This window comes from Symsagittifera roscoffensis, chromosome 5 (assembly GCF_963678635.1).
Source record: "Symsagittifera roscoffensis chromosome 5, txSymRosc1.1, whole genome shotgun sequence".
Taxonomy (NCBI): domain Eukaryota; kingdom Metazoa; phylum Xenacoelomorpha; order Acoela; family Convolutidae; genus Symsagittifera; species Symsagittifera roscoffensis.
Window position 1 is genome coordinate 3,703,838 of NC_087066.1, and position 15,664 is coordinate 3,719,501.

The window sequence follows — 15,664 nt, forward strand, 5'->3', positions numbered from 1 at the left end:
ATGCTTTTAGTTGACATTCTTCAAAAACAATTATTTTTGATTCAAAGTTATATCTAGAAACTGCTTAGTTCTGATTGGTTGAAAATTTTTCTTGAAAATTCTAGAACTTTCGAAGGAATGATGTAGGCAATGACGTCATTACAAAAAAAGGAAAATTGTTTTGGTGGTGACGTCACTTCTAATTATAAAATGACTTCATTACCATAAAATCAAATTTGCGTAGGTGGTGACGTCACTTCTATTCAAAATTTTCAAAGCAAATTTCTGGAAATCTGAATCCAAACCTGATCATGCAAGATTTTGCGCTTTGAAAATTCTTAGAGAAATGAAGGAATAAAGAAATTTGCTAAAGAGACCTTTACTTAGTCGGAGAACTCTATTTTGGACAACACAAACGTCCAAAAAATTGAGAAACAAGTAAGAATCTACATCTATTTCATCAATAAGGAAATCACACGGAATCTTTTCTTTTTTCTTGTAGAGTAAATCGAGGAAGCTCAAATGCTTTTTAGTTGACATTCTTCAAAAACGATTATTGTTGATTCCAGCTTATGTTTAGAAAATGCTTAGTTCCGAGTGGTTGAAAATTTTTCCTGAAAATTCTAGAACTTCCAAAGGAATGACGTAGGCGATGACGTCATTACCATAGTATGAAAAGTAGGTGGTGATGTCACTTCTAATTATAAAATGACTTCATTACCATTGTTATACCCTCAGCCGTTGGGTGAGGTATAATTAAGTTGTCAAGTCTATGCTAACGCTGACTATGAAATGAGAAATAGAAAAGACTACGATGGTAACTTAAATTCATCGGTCTATGTTTAAGTCTGGATGACGCTGACCTCGAAGCATTTGAGAGACAGCGTTTCATAATAACTATTACATATGTTGTTAGGTATAGATAGATACTTATTTAATCCTCAGACTTCTATATGTATTATGTAATCATTTAGGTTTATAATATGTAAACATTACCAACTGGTAGTTTTAGCACCTGAGTGGACATTGTTTATATAGGAATGTTTTACTATGATATCCGTATGGATAACACTTCCCTCCTTTTAAGAAATTGAGTTCTCAATTTAAGCTTTATTTTCATCGTCCTCCTGCGAATTATCTTTGGCTTGTTCTCGCGTCTCCGCCGATTGTTGTTTATCAGTTTTAGTAATGTCAGTTGATCTCTGTTGTGGGGAAGGTTGATTTTCGTCTTCTTTCTCTCTCTGGAACGTCATTGAATTTCCTCGAATAGGACTAATCGATTGTAAGAAATTCATTGCTTCTTCAAAATCTTTACTGAAAGAGTCTTCAGTGATCTGCGGCTTGTCTAGAATATACCGCGAGCTTGTGGTTCTTTCAATTGTATGGGTCTTAGTCGTATTTCGGGTGTTCTCGGGCGTATCGCTACTCATCTGGACCTCTGTGCACACGATTTCATCTGATGACGCCAACGATGCTGTTTGGTGTGTCATGTCCTCATTGTATTTTGTGATCTGGTTTTCGTCATTTTTGCCACTCGGATTGGAGGTGCTAAGTTTCGTCGGTGTAATTTCTTCCGTACTTGTGAGTTCGATGGTTGCTACTGTGAGTGGGGCGTCAGTGTTTGTTGTGATGTGTCCAATTGGGATGGCATTTCCGAATTTTCCGGCCAGCGTGCTTTTCCGTGATCTGGTTGATCGCCGTATTTCCGGTGATTTGGTTTCTGGTGTGGCCTTTAAGTCAATACGTTTTGCTGCAGGTTGTTGACTTGGAGATGGGGATTTATGGTCGAGCTCGTTATCCGATGAGAGTGAGATCGATGTATCACAGTCGAATTGGATGGTTGCGGGGTCGACTCTTGCTTTCTTCTTTGGGCTAACTGTTCTATGAGGTACTGCCTTTGCCGGGAGACGTTGCGTGAGCGATTTGCTTCTGTCCCGGGCATTCCCTTGCTGTGTTGGTGTAAATGTAGCCAATAGTTTCTGTGGACCTAGGGCTCGTCGGTTCAATGTCTGCTGAAGTATCTCCTGTGTTGATTTTGGTGGTGGCTTTCTAGGGCTTTTTGCTGCATTGTTTGATGCTCCTCCTTGTGCCCCTGTGCTAGTCGTCTTTTTCTCTAAAATACGCGGTTTAGCTCTTGGTAGGTGTTTATACGCGACAAAGTCCTTTAGTGCCGCTGGTCTACACTTTCCATAGACCCTTGGATCTGGTATGAATGCAAGACCGTCATGCCTAATTACCCTAGGTTGTTTCCCATCTTCCCGTATCCACGCAGTGTGTGGAGAGTAATTAATTATTGCGCCGTTTTCGATAATTTTGAACTGCGCCCCAAATGTTCCCGGATTTTTTGTTTTTCTTGCAATTGTCCCCGTTTTCCTAGCAATTTGTTCGAGGCGTAGTCCTGTTTTAGGATTAACGGTATGTGCTGGACCTTTAAAACGATCCTTTAGAAATATTAATGGGGCATTTCGTAATTTTTCTTTTTCTTGTGATGTTAATAATCTTATGGGGTTACGAGTCCTTAGTTTATCGAAATCATTAGATTTTTCTTTTAGAAAGGTTTCCTGAAGTGATCTGGCTTCATAAGGCTTATTCGTCAAAGGTAGGTGCGCACCTATTGGGAATTTTTGGAGTAGCCTCCTGTCGAACTCCTCATCACTGCTGTCTAATGTTACTGCCTCCGTGTGTGTATCTGCATCCGGCTGGTTCTGTGCTCTACGTTTTCCTGAGTGTGTTTGTGTGTGTCGATTACCTTCGGTAGCACTTTTATCCGCGACAGTTTGTGCTGGTGGGGCCGGGTTGAATGTTGGTTCCGGAACGTATTGGTGCTCAGGTTTGTATTTCAGGTCTAGTTCATCCTCGCTGTTTATATCCCGGTTCCACATTGATTCCGCCGACAACGCTGGTTTTGCAAGTACTTTTTCGTCTAAACATGACAATTTAGTATTTTCCCATGAAAGGTTTGACAATTTAGGCGATGTGCTGAGGTTACTTATGGGGGTGTTAGCTTTTCTACCGTAGTGAGATTCAAACGGTGTAACTTTTGTAGAAGAGTTAGGTGTAATACGGAGGGTTTTTATTAATTCAGCTACGTCCGATGCTAACTTATATGGACGATTTGTTTTGTCAATTTTCATAATCGCTAGTCGTGATTTTAATGTTCGTATGAGCCTTTCGACCATGCCTATCGCTCTGTGGTCGTCCACCGGTGCGAAAATCAGTTTTATATTGTGAGATTTACAATATATAAGGAACTTTTTGGCTCTGAAACCTTGTGCTTGGTCACATCTGATAGCACGGGGTACACCTTGGTTGACTATGTGATTTTGCATAAAACGGATGATTGTATCCGCTTTGTTATTGGTAACAACTTTTGCATACGGAAAGCGTGAAAAGCGATCGACACCCACCAATATATAAACCTCCTTATCATTTTCGTCTGGTAAGGGTCCTGCGAAATCCAATTGGATTTCCTCATTTGGTTCTACTACCGCGTCCAATGTTGTGAAGTGTTGTTTACCCGAGATAACCTTAAAGTTCTTACCCTTTTCCCGACAGCTTTTACAGTTTTGCGCCATTGAGACGATGTCTCTGTGAATGAATGGATACCACACATGCTTCGCTGCTTCTAGCATTCCCCCTTGTCCTGGATGTGTGAGGTGTAAAGCATCCATCAGTGTAGGCCTCAGTTGTTTCGGTATGACGACGCGGTCGTCGTAGAGGAGAATGTTGTCCCTGACTGATAGTCGATGCCTGACATTGTAGAAATAAGGGCCGTAGCAGCTTTTGATTGAGTCCCACTTTTGTTGCTTAACCATTGTTAAGAGTGGTGATAAATTCCTATCTCGTTTAGTAGCGGCTGCTAGGAAACTTATGTCCATCACCTTCCGTAAATTTTTCCGGAACATTGGGGTGTCTTCGTCTTCTATGCTGGCGATAGTTTGGCTCTCCGTGTCCTGTTTTGATGACTGGTTGTTGTCGGTTTGGGTTTGATGGTCTGTGTCAGGGTATTGATCTTTTTCCAGTGTCTGGCAAATGGCATCAGCTTTCTTGGATTCGATTCTGTTGAATGTGAAGCTGTTTGTAGAGGGTATGACTTGATGTGTCACGTCACTGAATGTAAGTTCTGGTGGTGGGGGTTTCGATAGAAGTGCATTAAACGATGCGTAATTTATGGGAGAGAACGTGAGTTGGGTTTGGGCTGCGGTATGTGCTTTCCTTGTTATGCGGCGAAAGGGTGGTAAAGTCATGCCTTGTTGCAATTGTCTACTCATGTTGTTTTGAATTTTTAAGTTTGAGCTGTTTGAAATTGAGTTAATTTGAGATCGACTTGATTTGAGCAATTGACTACGCAGAGTGAATGCAGTTTGTGTTTGAATCGAATTTGAACGTGCGAAGTTCTCGTTCCGGTCGAGCTTTTTGGTGCCTGAATAATTAGCCGTTTTGACATTATTCCAAGCGGCGTTAATACTACTGCTATCTTGGAATTCTACGCATTTTACGAGATCATCAATTAGTGCTACTACGAAATTTTCATCCCAGTACGCGGGGGGTTGAGGTTTTCCGACCGGGTGTCGTGAGATGTAGTCAATGAGACCCATTTTACTACCAGCTAGGTGGTGTATGTCAAAATCGAATGGAATGAGTCGATCAATCCATCTGGTTAACCGACTTTGATAGGTTTTATTTCCCCTATTACTTTTTAATGCACCAACTAATGCTTGATGGTCCGTTATTAAAGTAAAACGTCTGCCGTATAAGTAGTACTTGAAGTGCTCAATGGCCCATACTGCGGCTAGAAGTTCGAGTTCGTTTACCGAGTATTTTTGTTCACATGAGTTTAGGAAACGTGATGCATACGCAATTGTGGCCCAACCGTCCGGTGTGTTTTGTTCCAGGGCCGCGCCTATACCTTCGCGGCTGGCATCACAGACAATTCGGGTGTCTCGGTCCGTTACAAAATGTCTGTTTTCTGTTATGTTCTTTACTGCATTTAAGACATTTTTGAAAGCTTTCCCGTTTTCTTCATTCCACTGGAAATTAAATTTGTTTGCTGTTGATAGCAGTGGTCTAAGGGGATTACATAACTGAGCTAAGTTTGGAATGAATTTGTTTAGGTGATGAACTGAACCCATGAAACTTTTCAATTGTTTGAATGTTTTTGGATGAGGTAGGTTTATGATTGCGTCCGTTTTCTTATGGATAGGTATGGTGCCGTGTTCGTTTATGGTAAATCCCAACCATTCTACTTCCCTACAACCAAATTTACACTTATCGATTGAAATAGCCATGTTTTCCGTATCTAGTTTGGTCAGAACTTTTGTTAATTTTTCAATATGTTTTTCTTTCGTGCCATGGGATATTATTAAAATATCGTCTAGAAACGCGAAAGTGTCCTTCTCGTTGTTGAGTGTCAGATCAATGGCTTTCTGAAATTCTGCGGGCATATCAGTTAGCCCGTAGAAACCGGTTTGGAACTGATATGTTCCCGTTGCTTTTCCTCCAATTATGCTGAAGTTACACTGCGTACGGGTTGGTTCGTCTAATGGTAGTTGACTGTACGCGTATCGTAGATCTATTGTTGAGAAATACGTCGTTCCTGGCTTATTTGTACCTTCTTGTGCCGATTGTGCTATATTGTCTAACAGAACGTCAATATTGGGCATCTGGTACTTATTTTTGTGGATCGATTTATTTATTTGTTTTGAGTCCATGGCTAATTTAATTGATCCATCCTTTTTAACAGTAATGACGATAGGGCTTATGAATTGGTTGTCGTTACATTTTTCAAGTCGAGTGATGTGACCTTGATCGATTAATGATCTAACTTCGTGTTCCACCTTTTCTTGTATATGAATGGGAATTCGACGCCCCCGTTGTTGCAAGGCTTTGAAATCCGATAAAAATTGTGTATGGACCATATGGTTTTTTGAACGTCCAATTCGTGTACACAATCCCGGATAAGTATTTCTGACCCACGTCGCAATTTGTGTGTCTGAATTTTCAATACTATTAACTTTACATACTGACTCACCAGCTGGTTTTCTTTCTTGGTGTAGCTGGATGCCAATTTGTGGGAGAAGATTCCGCCCCAAAATGTTCGCCCGCCTGTCGTCCACCACAATGAAGGATGCTGTGTGGATTGTCCAACCTCCTGATTCAATTGGGGCGGTTAGTCTGCCAAGAGATGGGATTTTATAGCCATTGTAGCATACCATTCTGTTAGCTTCGTCATCCTCTCTCATTCTTGTTTTTACTGCTGATTTTACTGTTGTGGCCAGAAGGTTGGCTGTTTTTTCGTTTACGAACGATGTTGGTGATCCTGTGTCGGCAATAAAAACGATGTTGTTTTTCTCCGAGCGGACCCTTATCAGGTGTCCTTTGAGATCTGTGTCCAATAGTTCTTCTGCCCGTCTTGGTTCAAAATTTATCCAGTTTGTCGATGTATCGTCCGGATGGATTAACTCCCACCCTGGTATGACGTCACCCGCTTGTAGATAATTAACGTATGCTGTCATATCCGTATCTTGAAGGTCTTGTTGTTCTTGGTTTTCTTCCTGGATTGCATTGACCTCACTTGATTTGCAAAGTCTAGCGAAATGGCCCCTTTTAGTGCATTTGTTGCAGATTTTATCACGTGCCGGACATTGGGCTAAGTGATTTCCTGAGAAAGCATTTCCACATTTGAAACAATCTTTCTTTTGTCCAGTTTTCTCAGGATAGTTTCTGGACGTTTGTCCTCCTCTACTGCGTCCACCTCGCTGATGCGCTTTAAATCCTCCCCGCTTGTGAACGAAATTTACCGGTTCAGATTTAATATTTGGCATTCCGGGATGATTATTTGTCGTTCCCTGTTTTCTAATATAAACCTGGTTCTCGAGGCCTCTTTCACGTTTTATTGCGTAGTCCAAAGCTTGTTCGGGAGTTTTTGTTTCGGCCAGAAGGTCTTTTTGAACTTCGTCGTTTGACATGTGTGCTATAAATAGGTCTCTGACGATCTCGGATTCGAGACTAACATCGTTGCATGCCGTGCATTTAAAATTTCCTTTTACCACCAGTTCCGTAAGTCCGCAGTGGAATTCTTCCAGAGATTCTGTTTTTCCCTGTTTGCGTGTGAACGCTTCGTAACGATCGAAGGTTACGTTGCGTTCTTTAACAAATAGTTGCTTAAGGAGTCTCCAAAACTCTCTGGTTGAGGTGTCTTGAATTCTGAGATTTGGATAATATTGGGTAACTCGTCTTTGGCCCTCCGTCCCCAAACACAAGTATATGTAACTTCTGCATTTGATATCGGCTTCCTCCCATGGTATGCCGTCGACTGTGGGGCCAAGATTATCCAAGTGTTGACATTGGTTCTCCCATGTTACACGTTTCTCTTGGTTTCGAAGGTTTCGATCGCGTATTTGTTTGTCTGTTTCTCCGTCTATGGGGAGCTCGTATCCTGGTTCCTGGGGTTTTCGAACAGCTGGGGGGTTATTTAGAAGCTTGTTCAAATTCATTCCATCTTTGGCGATGATACCAAGAAACAGTTGCTGGTTCCATTTTTCCCACTCTATTGGTGGTTCCGCGGACGCTTTTTGCCAAAAGGGTGTAATCCCCAATGGATTTTTGGTGACTGCTGGCTGCGCCATGTTATACCCTCAGCCGTTGGGTGAGGTATAATTAAGTTGTCAAGTCTATGCTAACGCTGACTATGAAATGAGAAATAGAAAAGACTACGATGGTAACTTAAATTCATCGGTCTATGTTTAAGTCTGGATGACGCTGACCTCGAAGCATTTGAGAGACAGCGTTTCATAATAACTATTACATATGTTGTTAGGTATAGATAGATACTTATTTAATCCTCAGACTTCTATATGTATTATGTAATCATTTAGGTTTATAATATGTAAACATTACCAACTGGTAGTTTTAGCACCTGAGTGGACATTGTTTATATAGGAATGTTTTACTATGATATCCGTATGGATAACAACCATAAAAGGAATTTTGTGTATGCGGTGACGTCATTATTAGTATGCATACGTTTTTTTAATTGGTTAAATCATTCATTTGCCAATCAGAAACAGTTAATTGAATTTTACTTCAGGTTTTTTATTTCGTTACTTCGCGAAAAGAAAAAAGTAAGTTTTTTAATTCAATTGGTATTTTAAATTTTTAATTTTGGAACGTTTATAAAATTCTCAAGTTTTTTAGATAACGCCTGCCTTTAACCGCAACGAGAAAGTGAAGTGTGGAGACCGTGGAAATATGTATGTTAGGGCGCATGTAGCTCGACATCAAAAAAGATGTGCTAAAGCAGTTATTTCTTGTCCTGATTGTAAGTGTTCCACTCATGATCAACACGAAATGAACTATCATATGGCTAAAAAGCATGCCCCCCATCAACTTCCAATTAATCAATGGTTTGCTCGTTTTGCGAAAAAGAGTTTCCGAGCAACTACTCTCTCCAACAACATCAAAGAAAAGAACATGGGGCGAAACAACGGAAGCGAAGTGATACGGTGGCAGACTTGAACAAGATTGTGGCGGAGGAAGGTGAAGATGGAGAGAAACTCAAGGAGGAGTTGAGTGCTGGTCAGCACTTCCTTGTGGATACTGAGATAGAGAGTGGGAAACAAGGTATTTAACTTTCAGATGTCACAGTTAGATACCAAGATTATCAACGAGAAGCTTGAAGAAACCTTCAATAAGCTGAATTCTGCAAAGTTGAAAATTTGATATCGTTGAGCAATGTACTCAAGAACGTCAGAACACAAAGTGGAGGTTCAAGTTGATCACAAATGTCACTGTTTTCGCTGCACTACTAAAAAACATCCCAATGGGATGTCCAGACTCTGTCTTGCTTGAACCTTTACTACGACATTTGAAAGTAAACTGTCTTTTATCGGATAAAGATAAACAACCATACAAAAATAATCTTTGCATTTTCCGTGCGTTAACAATGTATTTGCATGGTCATAGTACCCTCGATGCTCATACATCTCAAATGATTACAGAGTTTGTATAAAATCTGGATTCGATCCGAAGATTTTTCGTGGAGTGTCAATCGATGATTTACTTCTTGTAGAGGGAATAAGTGAACGTAACATATTCATTTACATTTTTGACATTCAAGAGGAAGAGTATGTTGGAGAATTAGCGAATGAGAGATTCAACAATTATATCATTCATACGAATGATATTGATTCTTTTTTAAGTGTTTCCGATGTGCTAGCTGTGACACTTTCTTCCACAAATCACATCACTTCAACAAACACTTAATCAGATGTAAAGATAGAGTGCGACCTATTTATCTCAAAAATGCGTACACACTACGGAAAACAATCGTCGAGAAATTGGATGGATTCAACATTCCCTACACTGAAGATCAGAAATTTTTTAATGATGTAGCAGTTTTTGACTTCAAATCCATTTGTGTTCCCACAGAAGAATTGCAAGCAACCGCAACAAAAAACTGTGAAAAAATTCAGAATCTACATCTGTTTCATCAATAAGGAAATCACATGGAATGTTTTCTTTTTTTTTCTTGTAGAGTAACTCGACGAAGTTCAAAAGCTTTTCATTTGACTTTCTTCGAAAATGATTACTTTTGATTCAAGTTTATAACTAGAAACTGCTTAGTGCTGATTTTTCTTGAAAATTCTGGAATTTTTGAAGGAATGACGTAGGCGATGACGCCATTACCATAGAAGGAAAACTGTGTGGGTGGTGACGTCACTTCTAATTAAAAAATGACGTCATTACCAGAAAAGAAAATTTGCGTAGGCGTTGACGTCACTTTTCTTCAAATTTTTCGAAGCAAATCTCTGGAAATCTGATTCGAAACCTAATCATGCAAGAGTTTGAGCTTTAAAAATCCTTAAAGAAATGAAGGCATAAAGAATTTTTCTGGGAAGTTCAGACAAATTTGGGTATCAGGTAGGGGATAAAAAGAGTTTTTGATATATTATCGTACGACTTTTTTATTAATTTCAAATTTTCTAAACTAACTTCAAAAAATTTCCTTGTGAGGTGTAATTCAACCGTAAGTTTGAAGCTTTGATATTCAAACTTTGGTTCAAAAGAGAACTCTTTGATTGAGTAAGTTTTCCTGAAGAGACCTTTACTTAGTCGGAGAACTCTACTTTGGACAACACAACCGTCCAAATAAATTTGAACTAAAAAAGAATCTACATCTATTTCATCAATAAGGAAATCACACGGAATCTTGTCTTTTTTCTTGTAGAAGAAATCGAGGAAGCTCAAATGCTTTTTTGTTGACATTCTTCAAAAACGATTATTTTCAATTCAAATTTATGTCTAGAAACTGCTTAGTTCTGATTGGTTGAAAATTTTTGTTGAAAACTCTAGAACTTTCGACGTCATTACAATAAAAGGAAAATTGTTTGGGTGGTGACGTCACTTCTAATTATAAGCTAGCAATTATACTTCTAACAATAATGCTTTTGTTTCCAGCTTGGAACTTCTGGCTGAAAACAGAAATTTACAAACGAGAACCAAGTTTCAAGAAATCGAAAACATTGTCAACGATTGAGTCAAATTTTTTTGATAAACTCAACGCTAAAACGTTAACTAAAAGATTAGAAGTCTTAGATTATGAAGATGAAAGTGTTGAGGATGGCGACGAAGATGACATGTCGACACAATTCTTAAGAAATCAAATAAATCAACTGATCGACTTGAAACAGCATTTAGAGCGCTATGTTAATACTTTACCGGTGTTCGGCTTCAATTGCTGCAGATACGATCTGAACCTTATCAAAACTTCTTTGATTCCATACCTTATTTGTGATACAGAAATCGAACCAACTGGCAATTTAAAAAAAAACATATGAGTTCATATCATCCAATTTTGGAGATGTTCGGTTCCTGGGCATAATGAAGTTTCTTGGAGGTGCAACAAACTTGGATTCGTTTCTGAAAACCTATAAAGCAAGTGAAACCAAAGGTTTTTTCCCTTACGAATGGTATGACAGTCCAGACAAGCTTGACTGTACGGTATTGTCTCCATATGAAGCCTTTTTCAGCAAACAGAAAATTCTTAACCCTCTTGAGAAAGATTTCAACGATCACAAAAAACTGGTTAATGGAAGACTTAATCAACAAAATGCGCTGAAAAGGTTACGTATTCAATCAGTACCACCAACAGGTTTTGAAAATTACTCTTTTTTGAAAAACATCTGGAAACAACACAGCATCATTACCTTCAAAGACTTCTTTTGTTGGTATAACAACACCGATGTTGTTCCTACTCTTGAAGCTATGCAAAAAAAAAAACGAAAGAGTTTTACCATGATAAGGGAATTGACATGCTGAAACTGGAATATACGCTTTCAAATCTTGCCAATATCTGCTGACACAAGTCGACAAATCACAAATTTTACCAGTGCTTTGTATGAGACGAGCATTTATGTGAGAAAATTAGAAAACACATGACTGGCGGTCCATCAATAGTTTTTACGCGAAAAGCTGTTATCGATCAAACATATATTCGTAACTCAATTTGGAATTGACGCTAGCCAGTTATATCCATTCTCAATGTGTCAAGAGATGCCGACCGGATTTACACAACGTGGGAGTATGACTCTGGATCTGATCAGTTTAAAGCTAGAAATAAAAGAACAAGAAAATTCCAGAATATAGTTATGCCCTTCTATCAATAATTGAGACCAGAGTGTAAAATTGAGAGTTTTTACACAAACGGAAAGTAGAAGAAAATTGACTGTTTTCATGATGATGGTTATTGCGATCACTGAAAAACAGTATTTGAAGCTATGCGTTGCTACTCTCAATTCTGCTCATGCCAAAAAACCGTCAATCGTTGTCAGAACAAGATAATGAAGGAGGAAATAAGAAGCGAGAAATGGATGAGTAGAGACGAGAGTACATAAAAGAAAGAGGTTACAAAACTCAGGAAATGCGGGAATGTGAGTGGTGGGAGCATTTCAAAACAGAATCTTCAGTCAAGAATCATGTCAAGACAGTTTTTCGTACAAAAGACCTCTGTCTACTAATTTCTTCTTGAAAAAATAAAGAAAGGATCTCTTTTTGGCTATGTGCAATGCAATTCAATAGTTCCCGACGATTTGAAGCCTACATTTTCGAATTTTCCTCCAATATTCAAAAATATTGATGTCTGCCGAAACGATATTGGAGAATACAAGAAAAACTATGACGAAGAAAACGATTTGCTGAAAAACCTACAATGAAAGTTGATTTCCAGTTTTAAATTAGAAAATAAAAGAATCATCACACCTCTTCTTAACTTCTGTCTAAGTCTTCGACTTCAATGTACAAAAATTTATCGGTTTGTTGAGTACACACCTGGGAAATGTTTCAACAATTTTGTTCAATTTGTTGTTGATGCTCGACGAGAAGGAGACAAGAATCCACATTCTGGAGTTGTTGCTGAGACGATGAAGCTTTTCGGTAACAGCTCGTACGGTTATCACAATAGGGACAGATCCAGACACACAATAACAAAATATCTCGACGATGAGAAGACACACGAAGCGATAAATGAGAAGTTTTTCAAGCGATTGAATGTTGTGAAAAAAGACTTATAAGAAGTAGAACTAATGAACTCAGCAATTGAACATAGAGAATTAATTATTGTAGGCTTTTTCATTCTTCAATACGCCAAAATTAGGTTGTTGGATTTATACTACAACTTCTTCCACAAGAATTGCGATGAGAAAAAAATCGAGAAGTTGGAGATGGATACGGACTCTTTGTATCTAGCATTACCTGGACTGTTGCATATAAGATAAGAAGAAAATTCAGTGGATAGTAATTCGTCGGTATGATTGTAGAGACGACTTTATAGCTGACGCAGATAAATATTTTTTTTCCATTTTTCACGTACATGCTGCGCTGTTTACAAAAAGCCTGACATACGAGATTCTGATTATTCAAAGAAGAATTTCATTGCACTGAAATGTTGTGCCTGTGCAGCAAGACGTATTGCCGCTATGATAGTAAGAGCGACATATTAAAACTTAGCAGCAAAGGACTCAACAAAAGAACGCAAGAAGACGCTGGGGATCGGCCAATGTCTAAATACAGACGAGTTCCTAACGAAGCTGAGAATTTGAAGTCGACCAATCGCAGATTCAAAACTTTCAACCATTTAGCTGGAACATATGAACAAACTAAAAAAGGACTCAGTTACTTTTACCCGAAAAAGGAGGTACTTGATGAAGGAATACCTAATAAGCCATTTGAATTTGTAAATTTAACCTATAAACTGTAGTAAAATTTCATGATGCAATGATTTCTATGTTATTTAACTTTTCAACTGTAGTAAAACAATTTACAGTAATTCAATTTTTTTTTCTCAAAAATTTTTTGACGTTTGAGTAGGTTTCATAATGGATTCAGGTAGATAAAAAGTAAGAGTATCTGAAAATTGTTATTAGATCGAATTGTAACAAATCTTATTGTGTTTTGAAGTTTTTTTTGAAAATTTTTCAGTTTTTATGACAAAAACTCCAAGTTTTTTCCCAAAAACTCTTACCACTACTTTAACATGAAACAAAAACTAATTACATAACCTTCATTACAAAACCTACACATAATCAACCTTTGATAACTAACAATTAGATAACGGGCGCCGGAAATTTTGCGAAAAAACCAGACATTTCAACACAAAATCCAAAAAAAGTCGTTTTTCTTACCATTATTTTACCATCACACAAACCTTAAAACCTTACCATTGGTTATCTCTATCTTAAATTAATACAGTGTAGACTCTATACCCAATCTTAATACATAGCTGGATGACCGGATGATCTATTCCCTATCTTATTACATGGGGTTCACCCAACTACCCCCCCCCACTTCAACCACAACATATACTACTAGCGCTGTTAATTGGTGTCTGGAGCGGCAAGAATTCCATCTGTGAAATAGTGGTAATTTAATATTACCGTTAAGCAACTCTGCCACTTAAAAGTATAGATTTGGAACATAGCTGCTCATTTGTTAACTATTTCTGATCATAACAATCAGTTGGTTATTTCAATTAATCTTTTAACTTTGTTATAGTCCTAATTTTTACAATTAGATTAGCGTAATTAGTATCTTTTAAATGCGCGTCCTTTAAATATCCCTTTTTCCATGTTGTCTAACTGGTACCTTATACAGTATTTTTTTTACATGGCGCAGCCGAATGAATCAAACATAAGAGGACCTGGAAAGTTTTTTGAACAACTCGACTAACGAAATATACCAACTGGGAAAAATGGATAGAAAGGTTACATCTGACAATTATAGAGAAAGACTCAGTAGACATAGATGATGTCATCAACCCAAAAGATCACCATCAATTACAATTTCCGATCCCTGAGCAACCGGTAGAAAACAAAGATGCTGCACAGCGAAATAGAGAAGCGAGAGATATAAAGCACCACAAACCAACTATACCGAAGAAGTGAAGAGAGGTAGACAAGGAGATATTTCTAAAATCAATGGACTTCAGGTTGGAATTGTTGATGAAAAGCTGAAACCTCAGCTCTACTCAGCCTTAGACAAAGATATACAAAAATGTTTGGGCCCAAGAACACAGGAAAAAATTCTCGGCATCAAATTTGCCGAAGTCTGTCACTTACTGGAAACTATTGTTGCTACAGGGACAAATCTCACAAATGAACGTTTTAAATATTTTGTTTTAAAAACATGTAGCTCTAAAATTGTTGACGAAACTCTTACGGAGCTAGCAAAAAATTTTTGTCTCGGATATTTAAAGGCAGATTAGTGAGAAACACTTTCTCAACTAGCATGAGAGTTGTAGAGCCACAGAAGAGAATCTGACAGATTTTTCAACCCTGGAAAACATGTAAGCGTACGTACTTTTAAATAACAAAAACACAGAATTCACCAACAGTAGGTGAAAACTACCAATGCAAGTTTCCCAAAACTAAGTTAAAATGAAAAAAAAAACCAACCCTCAAAATATCAAAAACTCAAAAGTGTACAAACTCCGGTAAACTATTCAAAAAAGTTATCCCTAAAAATGTCCTGCTAGAGAAAAATTGTGCGTTAACTGCGGCAGTAAGACCCACCTAAAGTTCAAAAAAGCCCAAACATACAAACTCGGATAATGAGTCCAATCACCAATAGCAATACCCTTCACTGGAATCCCTTTTTCCTGTTAAATTAGACAGCTTTAGAAAAACATCAATCGACGAATTGAAAGTAAACCAGAAAAATTTGAGATTTTTTTAAAAAGTTTATTCAGACGCAAAGTATTGTTTTCTACGTTTGTACATGAGAGTTCGCCAAAGTTGAAACGGTGAATTTGAAAAACGCTGATGAAGAGACCGTCTCAATTGTCTGAGACTGACTGAAATCCGAACTGATTGAAATCCGAGCTACAACAATCAGAGTTTTCATCGTTATATTAGAGGTGATGAAGTGATTGAATTATTTTCTGTAGGAAGTCAAAAATTAAATCGTTGTCGGCAAGCGTTTTCATTAGCAGTTCGCGTCACTGGCGAAAAACCCATATCGAAAAAACCGTGACTAGTGTTGGACAGGATCGGCGGGTTAATTGCAACCACCGTCGGGTCAAGTCAGATTTGAATCCCGATAACCACTTGCAGTCGAATAACATTTGTAAAATTTAAATCCGCGGCCTTTTCTAGTTTTGTAGCTTTTTTGTAGCTTTTTTGTTTGTGGTCTA